This window comes from Rutidosis leptorrhynchoides, chromosome 4 (assembly GCF_046630445.1).
Source record: "Rutidosis leptorrhynchoides isolate AG116_Rl617_1_P2 chromosome 4, CSIRO_AGI_Rlap_v1, whole genome shotgun sequence".
NCBI classification, from domain to species: Eukaryota; Viridiplantae; Streptophyta; class Magnoliopsida; order Asterales; family Asteraceae; genus Rutidosis; species Rutidosis leptorrhynchoides.
Genome location: NC_092336.1, coordinates 399222790 through 399246394, shown reverse-complemented (window position 1 = coordinate 399246394; position 23605 = coordinate 399222790).

Below are 23605 nucleotides of genomic sequence, written 5' to 3'. Positions count from 1 at the left end.
TTGGTCTCGAATTCACGAACCTATATCAAATATATATATTAACACATATAATAACAATTAATAAGTTTAATATGATAATTATACTTCTTATATTAATAATTTATAGGTTATATTAATAATTAAATAACTTGTTTTCATTCTATATATTTTAAATGGTTAATGTTTATTTTAATGATACATTTATTAATATTAATATAGTAAATATTTATTTAAGTAGTTTATTCTATTAGGGTTTTATAAATAAAATATATATATTTATATATTACTTGATATATCTTATAAATATTAATATTATTGTAATGTATTTTTTTTTTATATAAAAATATCTATTTGCAATAAGATTGATAATGAACAGTGGTAATAATAATAATGATATTGATGATATTAATAATAATACTAGTAATAGTTTTAATGTTAACATAATGATAATGATAATAATGATAATAGTTTTTAATAATAATAATATTAATAATGATAATACTTTCACATATATTTAATGACCATATCCTTATGCTTAATCATAATTATTTTATACTTGTATCCTAAACGTATAATAAACATTTTAAATTTATATTCATAACCATTATTATCATAATCAACACCATTATTGTATTTAACATACATTAAATCATAAACTAAATTTTATATACATATTTAAGTTATAATCTTAACACATTTATAATAATAATAATAATAATAATAATAATAATAATAATAATAATAATAATAATAATAATAATAATAATAATAATAATAATAATAATAATAATAATAATAATAATAATAATAATAATAATAATAATAATAATAATAATAATAATAATAATAATAATAGAATACAACCTTGAAGACAAACTTTAAAAATAAAATGCTAGCGCCTGAATTCGAACCCGCAACCTTTCATTAAACACAAACACTCCTACCCACTCCTCCATCTATTTCTTTCTGTTTTAATTCCAACATTAAATTTATATAGTCCGTATTACCCCGATCCTTTATCATTAACATTCATCATTTATCTTTGTTTCCATCATCTAGTCGTCATCTCCAATCATATTCGTAATTTCAGTCCAACAACGAAAATATGAGCCTGATCTCGGCCCAATAACACATCCCAATATAAAAGCCAAGCCTAATTATCAAATCATAGCCCAATTCATGACTCAAATTCGTTGGGTTTTATAGCCCATCAAATATAAATATTAATTGCAGGTTAACTGCATCGAACCAGGAACAAAAACCTTTAATCATCATTCGTAACATTATCCTCTTCATCGATTATATCTATCGTAATATCCTAACCCTGAATCATTTATATCATGCTTACCCCCATAATCATCTTCTTATAGTAACGATACAGCTCATCATCATCGTATAATTATCATACCATTGTCATCTTCATCATCTCATCATATATCTCCTAATACTGTGATCATCACTGTCGAACTCACCATTATCGTATTCATCATCATTAATATGTACATCGTGCATAATCGTTATCATAATCAAATCATTATCATGTATCATCAACATCATTATCTCACTTCTATTCTCCTTCCCCTCACCGTGATTCATGGAAAAAAAAATCGGGTATCTTAATTATCGAGCCCATTACTTTATCATTTGCTTTAATCTTTTGCTCATTTATTTATAGTATTTAATACTATCTTTAGTAACCCACTAGATAATATGGTGGCAAGTGGGGTATTTTATGTTTGGTGAGTGTCGGTCAAAAGAAAAAAATAATCAATAGCAATTATCCTAGCTTATGGTTGGTTTAAAATACAAGAGCACTCAAGTGTGGTAACACAATTTCAAAGAAAAGAAATAACCAGGAAGCAGCAAAAAGGGATATTTGATAGCGATGAGTTGATTTAATAGAATGGTAATAAGATAATAAACCTGCTCTGTGAGTCTAATATGGAAGTAATAACGATTATGATGTTTGTTGATGTCCTCGTATATTCCTCAGATGATGGGGTTTAAAATATACATATATATATATATATATATATATATATATATATATATATATATATATATATATATATATATATATATATATATATATATATATATATATATATATATATATATATATATATATATATATATATATATATATATAATGAACAATAAGAATGGTGAGTAGCAGTTTAACAAGGTGGTGTAGGTGACGGGTTGTTGGTTGCGGAGAAAGGTGACGTTTGGCTGTGGTAGGGTGGTGGTTTATTTATGATAATGGGTTGAGCTGTAAAACCGAAACAGAAACACTGTATAGCAGCAACTCAAAGATCGAACCGTAATATTAGTTTAATGTTCGATGGTTGATGGTGGTTTTGTGATGGTTTAAGGTGGTTGATCGTGCGTGGTTGTCGAGTAGCATATCAAAACAAATAATTAGTTGGTGATGGTGTTTAAGTGGATGTCAAGATACTAGTAATTAGAATAAAAGTAGTAGTAAGAGAAAGGTGTAAATCATAATCCATATCTGAGTAACGACTTATGTATATGTATATACCATAAGATATTAAAATGAAATTCAAAATAGTGTTAATCAATAATTCTCATGTAATTGTTCGATAGAAAAATACAAGCAGTGGTAATCAATTAACTCATCAATTAAACACAGTAATCTTTATTTTAATTCAATCAAACACAGTGATGTTAATCTCTCCAATGAAATGAAACAAGTGGGAATCAAATACAAAAAAAAATAATAGATATTTATATTATATATCTTATAAAAACATTTATTAATTATTAAATATTTGTATATTTTATATATATTTATATAACACTAATTATTAATAAGAATTCATATTATATATATATAGTTTCATAATAATATCATATACATGTTTTATATATATTCCATTTAATTGTACTTAATCATTCTGTTTATAAATTTTACATTTTTAATTCTAATTAATTAATGTGTATTTTTATTTATGCTAAGTATTATATATACACACTTATATTTATATTTATATAAATGTATTTACATATTTATTTACAAACAATCATTCGTGAATCGTCGGTAATAGTCAAAGGTTAAATGAATCAATGTAAACAGTTCAAAATTTTTAAGACTCAACATTACAGACTCTGCTTATCGTATCGAAACCATATAGAGATTAAATTTAAATTTGGTCGGAAATTCCCGGGTCATCACAGTACCTACCCGTTAAAGAAATTTCGTCCCGAAATGTGAGTGAGGTGGTCATGGCTAACAATAAAAATGTTTTCATGACGAATATGAGCTGAAAAATAGAGTTTTATTATCATTGAGTAATATGGATAAAATAATTTGATTATTCGAAGAGCACGAATGAAGCTATCACAAAAGAGTGATATGAATAAATAAAGTTTCGTCTTAACTTTTGACGTTGTCTTGGTTGAATTTAAAAGAAAATCTTGGTAATCTATAAGATCCGATTCCTCGGGATTCAAGGAGATTAAGATCTCTTTAATTCAATGCAGTCATCTATCTTGATTGCTCTGTCAAATATTTCTATTATAAATTAACTTCTCCCGTTTCCATTATTTTCACCATTCCTCTACTCAATTCATACTTCCAAAAGATTCTGAAAATGCTTAATCCCGTTCTAATACTTTGTATTTTTCCTTACTATCGCTTCTGTCATTCTTCTCTTTCATTTATCACCAGAAAGATTTGGTTACTCCTACTATTACCTTGGGATGATTCTATTCTTAATTCTACCGTGTCTTTATATTGTTATTCGTATTAATATCCACGGTTTATAACCTCCGTGTTGTTATTGGACTTTATATTTTCTCTTATATTTTGGAGCTTTGTCCTTTCATTTCTTCTTCTTGCGATTAAACACCGTCTGTAATGGTTCAGAATTCGCAGATATAAACTTCGGAATGAACATTGGTAATGTTTTAAGAAGGAAATCGTAATGGCACGATTTGATTTGTCAAATTACCAGAATCACTGAGAATAGAACTATCAAGAATATATTTTCTTGATATGTTCGGAGGTGAAGTAGAATGAACGAGTCGTGTAACATGGCACATGATGACGTTATGATCTGTGAATCATCATGTTCCATTAGAAACTCAGCATGACTTACTGTAATATAATCACGTTGATCAAGTGTCATTATATTATACTAACTCATGCATCAGTTCCCAACATTACTTCAAAAACATTCATAATTTAAACTTGATGGCTTACAGAATATAGAAACTAACAGTTTCTATATTATGTAACACTGATAGTACGAAGAGATTAATAATTTCAGATAAGAATAGTTATAGAAATATCTTCAGAAATCTAGAGGACATTTATAATGAAAGATACAATAATATCTCGGAATATCTAAGATCAGAGAATGATAGAAACTATTGTCTGCAAGGGTTTAGAGTAAGGAGCAAGTTATTCACTATAGACTTTAGCAGTCATTGAATCATTTGGATTCTTTGAAGTCAAACTTATTCTTTGTGATTTGTCCACGGTTTTCTTCATAGTTTCGCATAATCTGCTTTTCGGTACTATATTTTCTATTGAATGTTTCCAATATAATGATACACAGTAAGCACGAAGAGGTATATAATTTCGGACGAGAATATTTATGAAAATATCCTCAGAAATATCAAAGATATTGATGATGATATTTCGGAATTTCTAAGTTCGATGGTTGATGGAGAAAGATTTTCCGCAAGATTTTAACATAACTTCGGAGCAAGATATTCTCTAAAGATTTCAACGGATCCAGAATTACTTGAATCGTTTGAATATAGGGTTTGGTCCTTGTATTTGTTCTTGGTCTCCTTCATGGGTAGCTCAATCTGTTTTTAAATACCCAATTTTCTATCGAGCGTTCCAAACACTTCTTTCTTTATCATCAAACTTTTGGTCGTTTAGACCATCTACCATTTTTCTGTTTCCTCTGCATTCAATGCTATGATATCTGAATCATCGGTTATTAATCCGAGGTGGTTTCAGGAAAAATTGTGTTTTTAGATGATTAAACGCTGATGGTAATATGGTGGAATACGAAAGGTTCTCTGGTAACAATAAAAGAGCACGCGTATATATCAACGTTATAATAAGGTTGTTTCGTATGAAAAGTCGAAGTTGTCTTGTTGGAGCTGTGACAAAATTGGCTAATTTGAAAAAGAACTACAAAGTTATTTTGGTAATAATAACACTAAAGGAATTAGCACAGCTACGTGTTAAGCGTTGACTCAGTTTCCGAGAGTTTTCGGGTGCATAACTATACACATCAATCTTTATTTCTGTAGATGAAGTGTGGTCGGTTCATCCTCTCGGTTAAGATGTTTTCAAGAATCATGGAAGGTTTGAACGCAGATTGTAGTCGTCAAGATACAAATGAGGTTTAAGATAAAGTCAAGTGGCAACTTGAGGAAATATTTAACTGTAGAAGATGAAATTTATTTACAATCTTTTGAGTCGAAAAGTGTTGTATTTAATATTTCCTACTATTTTAATAATTTTTAATTGTCCATAATAGTAGTCCAATAGTCCAATAGTTCAATAGCTCCACCAAAACTAGTATATTTTAAGGAAATAGTCATATAGTAACAGTTAGCTAGGGACAGTTAACATAGTTTTAAAGTTTTACGTAGTTAATTAATTGGTTACTAATACGTTTTATTTTGTTCATCATTTTCTTCATTATGCCACTTGTAAAATCTTGACTTGGGTTTTGATCGGCAAAAACTCGTATGTGAAATTTAATTGGAATGAAAATGGTTATTCTTTGGTGAACAGATACGTATATCGGTGGAGTAAGTAGGATAGTAAATGACTGTTGAATCAGATTCGAAGAATGTACATTGTAACTCATTAATGTGAAATCTAAATATTCCTCGAGTATTACCTACCCGTTAAAATATTTTCACCATTAACAATTTGTACAAAAGAATTATTAATTACATTTTTTTTATTTATGAAAACATATATACATATATATTTTCTTCAAATGTAATCATGGATTTAATGAGTTAATATGATATTAAACTCATTTGATTTACGGCTAGAACTAGAGTACTTAATCTCTAAAACATTAGAGATTACATAATCACCATGAAGGACGAAGATAGTTTACATAGAACGATTCGTAGAACGATGATCATGCTTGAGGTATAGATTGCGAGGTTGAGAAGTGTGATGATGTTGTTGTTGTTGGTACTGGTTATACTGCTGGTGCTGCTGATGGTGGTGCTGCTGTTGTCGGTGCTACAAGTGTTGTTGGTGCTGAGGTTGATGATGATGTTAGTGTAGTAAGTATAGCTTGTAATTCACGCACCATTCTTGTCAGAGTTTCTATCCTACCCTCTATCATTTCTATCCATCCACTCATCTGATTCGATAGATCTTGATTATCAATTCGAAGTTCCCTAACTTCTTCTAATATTCCCCTTCGATTGGTATTCGGAAGTAGAGGTTGAATATTTTCTGAGATTGCAGTAACGCGACCTTCGAGGTGGAAAACTTTAGCAAGAAGGGTGAATACAGTGTTGCGCATAGGTTCACTGGTGAGTACATCTTTTTCTCCGATGTTAGGAGGTAAGTTTGGTTCGCGGTATGGCTCACCTTCTTCATTTCTCCATCGAGTGAGTAAGTCTCGGACCCACCCCCATCTCCTCTAGAAAGAAAAATAACCAAATGGTTGCGGCGCTTCTGGTTCATTGACTTCGGAGTCTGCTTCAATATACATCTCGAAATCGCTTCCGGAACTAATGGAATCTAAGCTAAGTGTATGATCCATCTCTCACGATCAGTTGAAGGGTTTTGATATGAAATGATTTTTGAATATCGAATGATATTCTAATTATATAGAATATCTAATATAGTACATAAGATCCCGTAGATTACGGAGGAAATTAAGGAAACATGTCAGATAAAGTCTACAGTAACAGATACGCAAAGATATGAATTTTGTCTATACACTATTCATGCAGTCAATGCAGTAAAATGTGTCTAGACTAAGAATAATGAGCAGGTAATTTCCTAAGGATGATAAGCAGATGATTTTTGACAAAAACGATAAGCAAAACTTTTGACATGCAGACACGGTCGAAGTCCAGACTCATTAATGCATCCTAACGACTTATCAGTTAGACACACTAATGCAGACCCGGTTCACTAAGACCACCGCTCTGATACCAACTGAAAGGACCCGTCCTAATCCATCCGAACGAAGTCCATATCGATTATAAACGATTCACAACAGTTGATTACATCGCGAGGTACTTGACCTCTATATGATACATTTTACAAACATTGCATTCGTTTTTAAAAGACAAACTTTTGTTACATCGACAGTTGACAGACATATATAGCATTTCATAATATATCCAAATATATTTGACTTAATAATAATCTTGATGAACTCAACGACTCGAATGCAACGTTTTTTTTTGAAATATGTCATGAATGACTCCAAGTAATATCCCTAAAATGAGCAAATGCACGGCGGAAGATTTCTTTCGTACCTGAGAATAAACAAGCTTTAAAGTGTCAACCAAACGGTCGGTGAGTTCATTAATTTAACATAAATAATCATTTCATAATTTTTAATAGACCACAAGATTTCATATTTCCATTTCTCATAAACATACGTCCCATGCATAGAGACAAAAATATCATTCATATGGATTGAACACCTGGTAACCGACATTAACAATATGCATATAAGAATATCCCCATCATTCCGGGATCCTCCTTCGGACATGATATAAATTTCGAAGTACTAAAGCATCCGGTACTTTGGATGGGGCTTGTTGGGCCCGATAGATCTATCTTTAGGATTCGCGTCAATTAGGGTGACTGTTCCCTAATTCTTAGATTACCAGACTTAATAAAAAGGGGCATATTCGATTTCGATCATTCAACCATATAATGTAGTTTCAATTACTTGTGTCTATTTCGTAAAACAATTATAAAAACAGCGCATGTATTCTCAGTCCCAAAAATATAAAGAGTAAAAGGGAGCAAATGAAACTCACACATATAAATATTGTAAAACAGTTAATAAAGCATTTGCATGTATTCTCAGCCCAAAAATGTAATGAGGAAAAAGGGAGCAAATGAAACTCACGCATATAAATATTGTAAAACAGTTAATAAAGCATTTGCATGTATTCTCAGCCCAAAATGTATATAAAAAGGGAATAATGAAACTCACCTAATGTATTTTGTAGTAAAAATACATATAACGACAATACTGAACAATGTAGGGTTGGTCTTGAATTCACGAACCTATATCAAATATATATATTAACACATATAATAACAATTAACAAGTTTAATATGATAATTATACTTCTTATATTAATAATTTATAGGTTATATTAATAATTAAATAACTTGTTTTCATTCTATATATTTTAAATGGTTAATGTTTATTTTAATGATACATTTATTAATATTAATATAGTAAATATTTATTTAAGTAGTTTATTCTATTAGGGTTTTATAAAAAAAAATATATATTTATATATTACTTGATATATCTTATAAATATTAATATTATTGTAATGTATTTTTTTTATATAAAAATATCTATTTACAATAAGATTGATAATGAACAGTGGTAATAATAATAATGATATTGATGATATTAATAATAATACTAGTAATAGTTTTAATATTAACATAATGATAATGATAATAATGATAATAGTTTTTAATAATAATAATATTAATAATGATAATACTTTCACATATATTTAATGACCATATCCTTATGCTTAATCATAATTATTTTATACTTGTATCCTAAACGTATAATAAACATTTTAAATTTATATTCATAACCATTATTATCATAATCAACACCATTATTGTATTTAACATACATTAAATCATAAACTAAATTTTATATACATATTTAAGTTATAATCTTAACACATTTATAATAATAATAATAATAATAATAATAATAATAATAATAATAATAATAATAATAATAATAATAATAATAATAATAATAATAATAATACAACCTTGAAGACAAGCTTTAAAAATAAAATGCTAGCGCCTGAATTCGAACCCGCAACCTTTCATTAAACATAAACACTCCTACCCACTCCTCCATCTATTTCTTTCTGTTTTAATTCCAACATTAAATTTATATAGTCCGTATTACCCCGATCCTTTATCATTAACATTCATCATTTATCTTTGTTTCCATCATCTAGTCGTCATCTCCAATCATATTCGTAATTTTAGTCCAACAGCGAAAATATGAGCCTGATCTCGGCCCAATAACATATCCCAATATAAAAGCCAAGCCCAATTATCAAATCATAGCCCAATTCGTGACTCAAATTCGTTGGGTTTTATAGCCCATCAAATATAAATATTAATTGCAGGTTAACTGCATCGAACCAGGAACAAAAACCTTTAATCATCATTCGTAACATTATCCTCTTCATCGATTATATCTATCGTAATATCCTAACCCTGAATCATTTATATCACGCTTACCCCCATAATCATCTTCTTTTAGTAACGATACAGCTCATCATCATCGTATAATTATCATACCATTGTCATCTTCTTCATCTCATCATATATCTCCTAATACCGTGATCATCACTGTCGAACTCACCATTATCGTATTCATCATCATTAATATGTACATCGTGCATAATCGTTATCATAATCAAATCATTATCATGTATCATCAACATCATTATCTCACTTCTATTCTCCTTCCCCTCACCGTGATTCATGGAAAAAAAAAATATCGGGTATCTTAATTATCGAGCCCATTACTTTATCATTTGCTTTAATCTTTTGCTCATTTCTTTATAGTATTTAATACTATCTTTAGTAACCCACTAGAGAATATGGTGGCAAGTGGGGTATTTTATGTTTGGTGAGTGTCGGTCAAAATAAAAAAATAATCAATAGCAATTATCCTAGCTTATGGTTGGTTTAAAATACAAGAGCACTCAAGTGTGGTAACACAATTTCAAAGAAAAGAAATAACCAGGAAGCAGCAAAAAGGGATATTTGATAGCGATGATTTGATTTAATAGAATGGTAATAAGATAATAAACCTGCTCTGTGAGTCTAATATGGAAGTAATAACGATTATGATGTTTGTTGATGTCCTCGTATATTCCTCAGATGATGGGGTTTAAAATATATATATATATAATGAACAACAAGAATGGCGAGTAGCAGTTTAACAAGGTGGTGTAGGTGACGGGTTGTTGGTTGCGGAGAAAGGTGACGTTTGGCTGTGGTTGGGTGGTGGTTTATTTATGATGATGGGTTGAGCTGTAAAACCGAAACAAAAACACTGTATAGCAGCAAAACAGTAGCAGTGAAGTTAGTCACAGGTTTGGTTCGTTTGATTAAGAAAACCGAACTAGTTAGCAACAACTCAAAGATCGAACCGTAATATTAGTTTAATGGTCGATGGTCGATGGTGGTTTTGTGATGGTTTAAGGTGGTTGATCGTGCGTGGTTGTCGAGTAGCATATCAAAACAAATAATTAGTTGGTGATGGTGTTTAAGTGGATGTCAAGATACTAGTAATTAGAATAAAAGTAGTAGTAAGAGAAAGGTGTAAATCATAATCCATATCTGAGTAACGACTTATGTATATGTATATACCATAAGATATTAAAATGAAATTCAAAATAGTGTTAATCAATAATTCTCATGTAATTGTTCGATAGAAAAATACAAGCAGTGGTAATCAATCAACTCATCAATTAACCACAGTAATCTTTATTTTAATTCAATCAAACACAGTGATGTTAATCTCTCCAATGAAATGAAACAAGTGGGAATCAAATAAAAAAAATAGATATTTATATTATATATCTTATAAAAACATTTATTAATTATTAAATATTTGTATATTTTATATATATTATTATATAACACTAATTATTAATAAGAATTCATATTATATATATATAGTTTCATAATAATATCATATACATGTTTTATATATATTCCATTTAATTGTACTTAATCATTCTGTTTATAAATTTTACATTTTTAATTCTAATTAATTAATGTGTATTTTTATTTATGCTAAGTATTATATATACACACTTATATTTATATTTATATAAATGTATTTACATATTTATTTACAAACAATCATTCGTGAATCGTCGGTAATAGTCAAAGGTTAAATGAATCAATGTAAACAGTTCAAAATTTTTAAGACTCAATATTACAGACTCTGCTTATCGTATCGAAACTATATAGAGATTAAATTTAAATTTGGTCAGAAATTCCCGGGTCATCACATACGATACAATTTTACACAAGATATTTATTTATTTATAGAATGGATATACCTAAACCTTGCTACAACAATTATAGGCAGTGTACCTAATCGTACAGTAGTGTAGTTTTTAGTAAGTCCGGTTCGTCCACAGGGAACTCTAGCCAAGCTTAACGCTATATTTTTAAAAACTATATTTGTTAAATTACAAAAATATATAAGTAATATTATTATTATAAAAAGAGGGTTTTTACCGTTTAATGACCGGTTTGTCGATTTTAAAACTTTAGTCGCAGTTAAAACCTAATGTAAAATATTAAAAATAAATATAACTTAATTTAAAGCGTAAAGTAAATAACGATAATGAAATTGCGATAAATAAAAGTGCGATAAAATAAAATTGCGATAATTAAAGAGTACGATAATTAAAAATGCAATTAAATAAAATGACAATAAATAAAAGTACGATAATTAAAAGTGCAATTAAATATGAAATATATAAATTATGCTTATTTAAACTTCCGTTATCATGATGTTTGACGTGTTGATTTTAGTTTTATTACCATGGGTTAATTGTCCTTTGTCCTGGATTATTCGATATGTCCATACGGATTTGTCCATAATAGTCCATCAGTCATAAATATAAAGTGCTAGTGTCCTTGTTAAATTATCCTTATTCTCGAAGTTAAATATTCCAACTAATTGGGGATTCGAATTGTAACAGGGTCTTAATACTTTGTTTAATGAATACACCAGGTTATCGACTGCGTGTAGCCCAAGGTTTTACTACTTTGTTAACAATTACACCAATTACCCTTGAATGTAATCCACCCCTGTTTCAACAAGTCTATTAACTATTAATCCAGTTCCGTGTCCGGTTAAATGAACAATTATTGGTATTTATAGATATCCCGCCCACCGTACCCAGTCAAGCGTATGTGGTTATATATAAATACGTCAAATTATAAGTCTATATATTAAATCAACGAGGTATCATTTAGTTAATATAAAGCCCATTAATAGCCCATAGTCTAATTTCCACAAGTGTCGTTCTTTTGTCCAAACCCCAATTATGGTACAAAGCCTAATTACCCAATTTTAATATTTAGCCCAACATCACGATTACATTGGCATTAAATAAGCATAATAATAACTTAGCTACGAGACATTAATTTAAAAAGGTTGAACATAACTTACAATGATTAAAAATAGCGTAGCATTACACGGACAGAATTTCGACTTACACCCTTACAACATTCGCTAACATACCCTTATTATTAGAATTAAAATTATAATTAAAATTAAATTTATAATATATATATATATATATATATATATATATATATATATATATATATATATATATATATATATATACGTTGAGAGAAAGAAAAGAAAAAGATGGATATATTTGCTCAAAAACTGCGAAATTTATAGATGTGGCCTGTCACCTACTGCCATGCGATCGCATGGAAAATGTACTTCCAGGCCATGCGATCGCATGGCCACTTTTTCCAGCTCACAAGAGTTTGTTTCTTTCTTTGCCGACGTTTATAATATATAATATAATATATATATTAATTTTAAGAATTAATTATATATTATATTATATTCATGTGCAAAGTTGACTGGTAATTTTTAGTCCGTTGCGTCGAGCGTTGAGATTTGACTCTGGTCCCGGTTCCGGTTTTTTGAACGTCCTTGCGTACAATTTAATATCTTGTACTTTGCGTTTCGTATCTTGTACTCTTGTAATTTTGAGACGTTTCTCATCAATAATTGGAACCACTTTGATTGTATTTTGTATTTTTGAGCTTTTTGGTCGTTTGCGTCTTCAATTCGTTGAATCTATCTTTTGTCTTCACCTTTTATTATTTAAACGAATATCACTTGTAAATAGAACAATTGCAACTAAAAGCTTGTCTTTCTTGAGGGATAATGCTATGAAATATATGTTCGTTTTTAACATTATCAAATATTCCCACACTTGAGCGTTGCTTGTCCTCAAGCAATATAGTCTTGAAATAAAAATATACTAGAATCACTTTATTATTCTTCACACTTTGTACATCAGTGATTTCTATACGGCGGTATGAACAATGGTAGTAACGATTGTGGTTTACAGTCTCACATGACTATAAAAATTTAGATCCTTATGGAAATTGGATCTTTATGAAAACATTTGATCTTTTGAAAATTAAATCTAGTTTTTACCCTAGATAAGTTTTCAGGAATAACCCTTCACCGGTGTTTGCAAATGTTTTTGTGGGTTTGGTGGGTTTCAGATTTGAAAATTTTAGCTCAAAACTTGCGGTTTTGTGTCACCCACTTGCTAACCTTGTATTGGGAAAGCAAAACGTCCAGTATACTTGCTCCGTATATTACCTTTCGGTAAACTACCGTCCGGTTGTAAAGGAAAGCGTTGAACAAGTAACTGTTAAGGCAATGTCCCCTGACATGCTTTTAATTATGGTCTATAATGTGTCGGATACAATTACTATTCTTTGTAGGAGCAATAGTAAAGCTCACCCTTTAATTTTTCGGTCTAGCACAAGGTCCTGTCTTTGACCATGCTATTCAACCACCGTTCTTACGGTTGACACCTGATTTGGTTCAGGTGACCTAATGAATTCCAGGTGAATTCCTAGGATTTTACGTTCAATGGTAATGAACGCATTGAAAATGGGTTTTCAGAAAACAAATCGGTTTTAATTTTGATCAAAATATTTTCTCGTTCAAGCTCGAGTTTAGATATCATCGAATTCCATGAGTTTGTAATTCTCAATCTTTAAGGTCAATCTCTAGGATTGAGTAATATCAGGCTTAAAAGCTGATTTTTGATCTTTTAAGGAGATTATCCTTTCTGGGGATCTGATTCATTAGTCTTATCAAGCTAATTTGCATGGCATCCTCCCTATTTTACGAGACAGATCCTCTCATGGCTAGGATAAGTCTGACCACTTGGCGACCCTGTTTGATGCTGAGGTCCGTGGATTTCCTGCTGATTTTAGAGATGACTTTTCTAGATTTTTCGTCAACCTTCAGCTGGTCTGGACGACAACTTCATGACCTAAATCAAGAAGCGCGTGTCTTTTTCGGAAGACTTTACTTCCTTTTAATGATGAAATTGATTCATCGTGTAGATCCATCTTTCTTTCAAATATATTACAGTAAATCGGGTAAAACTGATTAGTTTAGTCTAAAGCAAAAGCATCTTCAGTTATTTGTACAAAAATATGTGATATATGTTCAAAATAACTTGGTAAATTTTTCCCACACTTGGCTTTTATTTTCCTTTCTTTGCCTTTTTATTATCCTCTATTCCATTTTAAATGAATTCTAATATTTTGGTTTCTTTCTCAATTTATGTCCTTTCCGAGGTAACAATAATTTCGGTGTTAACACCTAGTTTTATCGTTCATAAATATGTATAAACATGATTTTGAGTTCATTTAATTTGAAAATTTTGAAAATTTTTACTAGAATTGGGTAGTCAGTATATAAGACTAGGGCTTTTCTTTATTATCAGAGGGCACTAGATTCTAATACAACTACTGCGTTACTAGTATTTCTAATGGTAACCAAGTGTTTAAATTTAAAATTTTTTAAAAATCCGAAAGAATTTAACCCCTTCCCACACTTAAGATCTTGCAATGCCCTCATTTGCAAGAAATCAGTAACAATTTAAATTATTGAGGGTGTTTAGCGTAGAAAAATGATTAAATTTTACCAAAGTTTCCAAACATATTGGCGTTTGTTTGCTGAATGATAAATGGTGCACATCATTTGTTCATTCCGTCTTATTGTTACATCACATTTGTTTTTCGTTTTGTCGTCAAAATTATTAGCTTTTGCTGAACTTAATGCCAGTCTTTGAAAATGCGCTATTTTACCCTGTTGTGTACAATTGACAATATACATACATACAAATATAAACATGCATGGTAATTTGAAATGGGACTTAAAATCCCACTTTCAAATCAAATATGAAATATTAGTACCAAATAATAAAAATATTAAACAATACATTAATGTATCACAATATCATATGTTTAAACAAAAATAAATAGAAATAATAAAAAGATAAAAACCATAGAAATCACCAATAGGAACTATATCAATCTGGTTAGGGGTGTAGTGACCCGAACTTTTCCATGTTTATATATATTAATTGAGATTGATATTTACATGATTAAATGTTTCCAACATGTTAAGCAATCAAACTTGTTAAGACTTGATTAATTGAAATAGGTTTCATATAGACAATTGATCACCCAAGTTGACCGGTGATTCACGAACGTTAAAACTTGTAAAAACTATATGATGACATATATATGGTTATATATATAGTTAACATGATATTATGATAAGTAAACATATCATTAAGTATATTAACAATGAACTACATATGTAAAAACAAGACTACTAACTTAATGATTTTGAAACGAGACATATATGTAACGATTATCGTTGTAACGACATTTAATGTATATATATCATATTAAGAGATATTCGTACATCATAATATCATGATAATATAATAATTTAAAATCTCTTTTAATATTATAAACATTGGGTTAACAACATTTAACAAGATCGTTAACCTAATGGTTTCAAAACAACACTTACATGTAACGACTAACGATGATTTAACGACTCAGTCAAAATGTATATACATGTAGTGTTTTAATATGTATTTATACACTTTTGAAAGACTTCAATACACTTATCAAAATACTTCTACTTAACAAAAATGCTTACAATTACATCCTCATTCAGTTTCATCAACAATTCTACTCGTATGCACCCGTATTCGTACTCGTACAATACACAGCTTTTAGATGTATGTACTATTGGTATATACACTCCAATGATCAGCTCTTAGCAGCCCATGTGAGTCACCTAACACATGTGGGAACCATCATTTGGCAACTAGCATGAAATATCCCATAAAATTACAAAAATATGAGTAATCATTCATGACTTATTTACATGAAAACAAAATTACATATCCTTTATATCTAATCCATACACCAATGACCAAAAACACCTACAAACACTTTCATTCTTCAATTTTCTTCATCTAATTGATCTCTCTCAAGTTCTATCTTCAAGTTCTAAGTGTTCTTCATATATTCTACAAGTTCTAGTTACATAAAATCAAGAATACTTTCAAGTTTGCTAGCTCACTTCCAATCTTGTAAGGTGATCATCCAACCTCAAGAAATCTTTGTTTCTTACAGTAGGTTATCATTCTAATACAAGGTAATAATCATATTCAAACTTTGGTTCAATTTCTATAACTATAACAATCTTATTTCAAGTGATGATCTTACTTGAACTTGTTTTCGTGTCATGATTCTGCTTCAAGAACTTCGAGCCATCCAAGGATCCGTTGAAGCTAGATCCATTTTTCTATTTTCCAGTAGGTTTATCCAAGAAACTTAAGGTAGTAATGATGTTCATAACATCATTCAATTCATACATATAAAGCTATCTTATTCGAAGGTTTAAACTTGTAATCACTAGAACATAGTTTAGTTAATTCTAAACTTGTTCGCAAACAAAAGTTAATCCTTCTAACTTGACTTTTAAAATCAACTAAACACATGTTCTATATCTATATGATATTCTAACTTAATGATTTAAAACCTGGAAACACGAAAAATACCGTAAAACCGGATTTACGCCGTCGTAGTAACACCGCGGGCTGTTTTGGGTTAGTTAATTAAAAAATATGATAAACTTTGATTTAAAAGTTTTTATTCTGAGAAAATGATTTTTATTATGAACATGAAACTATATCCAAAAATTATGGTTAAACTCAAAGTGGAAGTATGTTTTCTAAAATGGTCATCTAGACGTCGTTCTTTCGACTGAAATGACTACCTTTACAAAAATGACTTGTAACTTATTTTTCCGACTATAAACCTATAATTTTTCTTTTTATATTCATAAAATAGAGTTCAATATGAAACCATAGCAATTTGATTCACTCAAAACGGATTTAAAATGAAGACGTTATGGGTAAAACAAGATTGGATAATTTTTCTCATTTTAGCTACGTGAAAATTGGTAACAAATCTATTCCAACCATAACTTAATCAACTTGTATTGTATATTATGTAATCTTGAGATACCATAGACACGTATACAATGTTTCGACCTATCATGTCGACACATCTATATATATTTCGGAACAACCATAGACACTCTATATGTGAATGTTGGAGTTAGCTACACAGGGTTGAGGTTGATTCCAAAATATATATAGTTTGAGTTGTGATCAATACTGAGATACGTATACACTGGGTCGTGGATTGATTCAAGATAATATTTATCGATTTATTTCTGTACATCTAACTATGGACAACTAGTTGTAGGTTACTAACGAGGACACATGACTTAATAAACTTAAAACATCAAAATATATTAAAAGTGTTGTAAATATAATTTGAACATACTTTGATATATATGTATATATTGTTATAGGTTCGTGAATCAACCAGTGGCCAAGTCTTACTTCCCGACGAAGTAAAAATCTGTGAAAGTGAGTTATAGTCCCACTTTTAAAATCTAATATTTTTGGGATGAGAATACATGCAGGTTTTATAAATGATTTACAAAATAGACACAAGTACGTGAAACTACATTCTATGGTTGAATTATCGAAATCGAATATGCCCCTTTTTATTAAGTCTGGTAATCTAAGAATTAGGGAACAGACACCCTAATTGACGCGAATCCTAAAGATAGATCTATTGGGCCTAACAAACCCCATCCAAAGTACCAGATGCTTTAGTACTTCGAAATTTATATCATATCCGAAGGGTGTCCCGGAATGATGGGGATATTCTTATATATGCATCTTGTTAATGTCGGTTACCAGGTGTTCAACATATGAATGATTTTTATCTCTATGTATGGGATGTGTATTGAAATATGAAATCTTGTGGTCTATTATTATGATTTGATATATATAGGTTAAACCTATAACTCACCAACATTTTTGTTGACGTTTTAAGCATGTTTATTCTCAGGTGATTATTAAGAGCTTTCGCTGTCGCATACTTAAATAAGGACGAGATTTGGAGTCCATGCTTGTATGATATTGTGTAAAAACTGCATTCAAGAAACTTATTTTGTTGTAACATATTTGTATTGTAAACCATTATGTAATGGTTGTGTGTAAACATGATATTTTAGATTATCATTATTTGATAATCTACGTAAAGCTTTTTAAAACCTTTTTCTATGAAATAAAGGTTATGGTTTGTTTTAAAAATGAATGCAGTCTTTGAAAAACGTCTCATATAGAGGTCAAAACCTCGCAACGAAATCAATTAATATGGAACGTTTTTAATCAATAAGAACGGGACATTTCAGTTGGTATCCGAGCGTTGGTCTTAGAGAACCAGAATTTTGCATTAGTGTGTCTTATCGAGTTTGTTAGGATGCATTAGTGAGTCTGGACTTCGACCGTGTTTACTTGAAAAATGATTGCTTAACAAATTTTGTTGGAAACTATATATTTTTAACATGTGAATATTATGTGATATATTAATCTCTTAACGCGTTTGATATTATGTGATAGATGTCTACCTCTAGAACAAGTCCCATTGACTCACCTAATAATAATGAAGAGTCAAATATAAATTGGAATGATTCGTGAACTGATTCACAAGTTCCCGAAGAGGAACCGGAAGAAGAGTCGGAACCGGAAGAAGAATCGGAACCGGATGAAGAAATAGAACCGGTGGGGGAAATAATAAAACGGTTAAGTAAAAGAAAATCCTCAACCAACCGACCAAGGTTAATTATGGTCAATGGTGTTTCCTCCAAGGAGGCAAAATATTGGGAGGATTACCAATTCTCCGATGAATCGGATTCCGACGAGAATTCCGATGATGTTATAGAAATTACCCCAACTGAATTTAAAAAGGCAAAAGAAAATAATAAGGGAAAGGGCATAAAAATAGAGAAATCTAATTCCAACCCTGATGAACTTTATATGTATCGTCAACCCCCGAAGTCCTTAAGTTGTAACAATGACCCGGGAACCTCTAAACCACCAGGTTTTTCTAAACCAATGTGGAAAACGACGGCTCGTATTAGGGGAACATCATATATCCCTAGAAACTTGGCAAAACGAACCAAAACCGAAAAAGAAGAAACAAGCGAGTCGGAATAAGATAGTTGTATTCGTGTGGTGTAATATATGTAATATAGTGTGCTTATGCTTTATGATATATGTAAAAATTGCTTGTATTAATAAGTAATTTTTTTTTATGAATCTAACTCTTATCTATTTTACAATATAAAAACACAAAATGGATAGACAACCCAATATTTTAAGAGACCTACCCGAAGACATGATTGATGAAATCTTGTCTAGAGTCGGTCAGAATTCTTCGGCACAACTATTTAAGGCGAGATCAGTTTGTAAGACATTCGAAGAACATTCCAATAATGCCTTGGTTTATAAAAGGCTTTCGTTCGAAAGATGGGGGATATCACATTGGGAAATCCATAAGTTACGATGTGTTTACTTTGACGCATATATTGCGGGGACCCCAAATGCTATTTTACGCAATGGGTTAAGAAATTATTTTGACTCAATATATTCGAATATTGGACTTCGTGATTTAGAAAAAGCGGCTAACATGCAACATAAAGAAGCGTGTTATGCTTACGGATTAGTAATGTTCGCTTCTCACCAAAGTGAGAACAAGAACATCGGGCTACAACTATTAAACAAAACGTTCCCACAAGTGACGGAGTCGGTAATTGGGGTAAGAAATGAGGTTTTTAGATTGTTACGGGACTGTTGGACATTACGTAACCCTCGTCCCTTTGACGACGTTACAACACGATGTCTTATCAATGGCATAACGGTTATGTTCCACAAGACCAAGGATGGGAAGTAATCCTAGTAAAACCAGAATGAATGACTTGTTTCTGGACGTATGAATTACGTGTCTTTATTGCCTTTGCTGAACGACTTGTGTACTAGCTAGAATTATCTTCACAACCATCTTGTATCAAATTTATTGTGTGCTATATTTCATGCTATATGTAAAATAAGCGGTATTGTAAGTTTGTAAAATATTGTGTAAAAGTTTGAACGCGAAATATTATTATAATCAATTTTTCATATAGAATTGTAGTAGTAGAATTGTATATTAGCTACTAAGTATGAACTTAACGGGTAGGTACTACCCGAATTTAAACTTATAAAACGCTAATATGAAGAAAAAGCTTTTATAAATGAGTTCATATTATGCTACGAAATACTATTAACTACTCTTAATATTCTGTATGATTAACTTGTTCCATTTAACTATTTTGAAGGAAATGGCACCGACTACTCGACACCGTGAATATGAATGAAGAGGAATTCCGTACTTTTCTAGCTTCAAACATAGCCGCAGTACAGGCTGCGCTACATACCAACAATAACCTTGGATCTAGCAGTACAGGAAATCGTGTAGGATGCACCTACAAAGAATTCACTGCCTGCAAACCTTTGGAATTTGATGGAACCGAAGGACCGATCGGATTGAAACGGTGGACCGAGAAGGTCGAATCGGTGTTTGCCGTAAGTAAGTGTACTGAAGAGGACAAAGTGAAGTACGCTACGCATACCTTCACAGGTTCTGCGTTAACATGGTGGAATACCTATCTAGAGCAAGTGGGACAAGATGATGCGTACGCACTACCGTGGTCAGCATTCAAGCACTTGATGAACGAGAAGTACCGTCCCAGAACCGAGGTCAATAAGCTCAAGACAGAACTTAGAGGGTTACGAACCCAAGGATTTGATATTACCACGTACGAAAGACGATTCACAGAATTGTGCCTATTGTGTCCGGGAGCATTTGAAGATAAGGAAGAGAAGATCGACGCGTTTGTGAAAGGATTACCGGAAAGAATCCAAGAAGATATAAGTTCACACGAGCCCGCCTCCATACAACAGGCATGTAGAATGGCTCACAAACTAGTGAACCAGATTGAAGAAAGAATTAAAGAACAGACTGCTGAAGAGGCCAATGTGAAGCAAGTCAAAAGAAAGTGGGAGGAAAACGGTGATAAGAATCACCAATACAACAACAACAGCAATTACAACAATAATCGCAACAATTATCCCAACAATCGCAACATCAATCGCAACTATAATAAACGGCCCAACAATAACAACAACAATAACAACAACAACAGCAACTACAACAATCATCCCAACAACAATAATAACCGCAACAACAACAAAAATCAGAAGCAGCTATGCCAAAGGTGTGAAAAGTATCACTCGGGGTTCTGCACCAAATTTTGCAACAAGTGTAAAAGAAATGGCCATAGCGCGGCGAAGTGTGAGGTCTACGGACCAGGGGTTAATAGAACGAAAGGAACAAATGGTGTCGGAATGAGTAATGGCGGAGGAAGTAGTGTTGGAGCAAGTTATGCCAATGTAGTTTGTTATAAATGTGGAAAACCGGGCCACATTATTAGAAATTGCCCGAACCAGGAGAACACGAATGGACAAGGCCACGGAAGAGTTTTCAATATTAATGCGGCAGAGGCACAGGAAGACCCGGAGCTTGTTACGGGTACGTTTCTTATTGACAATAAATCTGCTTACGTTTTATTTGATTCGGGTGCGGATAGAAGCTATATGAGTAAACATTTTTGTGTTAAATTAAGTTGTCCATTGACGCCTTTGGATAGTAAATTTTTACTCGAATTAGCAAATGGTAAATTAATTTCAGCAGATAATATATGTCGGAATCGAGAAATTAAACTGGTTAGCGAAACATTTAAGATTGATTTGATACCAGTAGAGTTAGGGAGTTTTGATGTGATAATCGGTATGGACTGGTTGAAAGAAGTGAAAGCAGAGATCGTTTGTTACAAAAATGCAATTCGCATTTGTAACGACCCGGAAATTTCCGACCAAATTTAAACCTTAAACTCTATATGTTTCCGACACGATAAGCAAAATATGTATTGTTGAGTCTAGAAAGTTTGAAATCTCTATTTGGATAATCAGTTACCATTTGACCAAGACTGACGATTTACGGACAATTAATTGTAAATAGATATCTAAAGTATATATATATATATATATTTAAATGAATAATGTACATTCTAATCAGTTAAAATATTAGTAAGTATTCTTATAAAAGGATTTTTGTTATTATTATTATAAATGTTATTAATATCCTTATTATATCCTATTATTAATATTATTTATATTAGAGTTAACAGTAATATTATTTCTAATATATTTATGTTTAATATTAAATATAAAACATTAAAACAAATAACTTATGCGGTCTGAGTAAATTCAATCCCTGAAATATCGCGATTGAACTGTACTAAATTTTGTTTTTAGTCTTTTGTCACAATTCAAATATCAGGAATCAAACAAATGGGTAATGGAGTTGGTTATCAGTCCCATCTATTTTTTTTCCTCTTATATATTTCTGTGTCTGTGAACTCCTGCCGACCAGTTCATCACTAAAAATCAAACCACTTCAGCTGTTAAGTGTATCCATCGATCTAAACAACAATTATCAACCACCACTTCCACCATAACCATTATCTTCTTTGCTACCAACTACTTCTGTATTCTGTTACTATTTCGAACGATCATATCATCATCTCTCATCATCTTTATTCACCAATGAACAAGAACATCAAGTTGTTGCTATGTTGCTAATTATCGTTCCTTCCACCTTCGAAACCCTACAACAATAACTATCCCTTGTAAACTAAAACTGCCACTATTTTGGGTTCATGTTCCATACGATCAAAACCCAAACAAAACATCACCTTCTTCATCAAGCATTCGAACCGTTACCCACTTGAAAACCGCCACCTATTTCGCTACACCACTTGGAAACCACCATGGAACCACCGGTATTAATCCTGTCCGAGAACCAAACAACCACCATTCGTCACCCTACCGTTGCTGTTATTCTGTTTCTTCTTGGTTGAACAACACCACGAACGCTACCACCTTAAAAACCACAAACTGCAAATACCTTCGAAGACTGCTGCAGCCGTAAACCTTATATATTTCTGTCTTTGTTCGCCACCAAAACAGCCACCTCCACCACCTTACTATTCGTTTCTGCATACAATAACCATTACCACCACCACCTTAATCAAAAACCTATAAAACGGCAACCACCTCGGTCACCTTTCAACCACCATCCCCAACCCACTATCGACATCTCATCACTAAAAGCCATGGCTGCGTTTTCTTTCCTCTTGTTCGGCAATAAGGAAGAGTGAGAGTAAATAAATATTTAAGGGTATTTAAAGCATAATAAAAAGCAATAAAATGGGTC